A 643-nucleotide genomic window follows, 5' to 3' on the forward strand; every position below is an offset into this window, starting at 1 on the left:
ATCCTTGACTGAATCTTCGTTTCTCGCGATTATTTTTTTTGTTTTCATACAGGATGTCGGTGAAATCTTGCACGTAGGCGTTTTAGGGTCTTCGACAGAGGATGGGTTGGTATATCTATAGATAGTAAGATATTTATCGAAATACGATTGATGAACTAGAGTACCTAAACAATATATTATGTTTTTAAAGTCATAACCCTCACTTTTAGGATTTATACACAAATAAAATTGGTAAAACAAAATTTTATGAACGATGCGGGACTCGAACCCGCGACCTCCGGCGTTCCATGCCGGTGCTCTAACCAACTGAGCCAACCGTTCGAATAACGTATCGTTATAAAATCTTGTATGCTTTGTTCAACTCTCAGGTTGTGGCTTCATCTACAGGATCTACTTTATAGTTGATAAACAAATTTATATATATATATATATATATTATTTTACTAATTCTCTTCACGTGCTAAGAGCTTTTCGCTGACAACATCTGATTCATTAATTTGAGAATCCTACATGACTTCTTCATATCTAGATGGTTCAGTGAAATGCACAAGTTCATCCCTTTTTTTTAGTTTGATCATGGATCGTATATTACCATAATAGTGTTTTGCAAATTTATTGAATTAGACGTTATTATGTAGAAATC

The 643-nt window shown here is 33.9% G+C and overlaps 1 non-coding gene across 1 annotated transcript; it reads right to left on the bottom strand.

Annotated features, from left to right (window-relative positions):
* Nucleotides 1–247: 247 nt before the first annotated feature.
* On the bottom strand, nt 248–321 carry Trnas-gga (transfer RNA serine (anticodon GGA)). Its single transcript has one exon. It is a non-coding gene; the product is annotated as a tRNA-Ser (tRNA).
* Nucleotides 322–643: the final 322 nt, after the last annotated feature.

Source organism: Leptidea sinapis, chromosome 43 (assembly GCF_905404315.1).
Source record: "Leptidea sinapis chromosome 43, ilLepSina1.1, whole genome shotgun sequence".
Classification (NCBI taxonomy): domain Eukaryota; kingdom Metazoa; phylum Arthropoda; class Insecta; order Lepidoptera; family Pieridae; genus Leptidea; species Leptidea sinapis.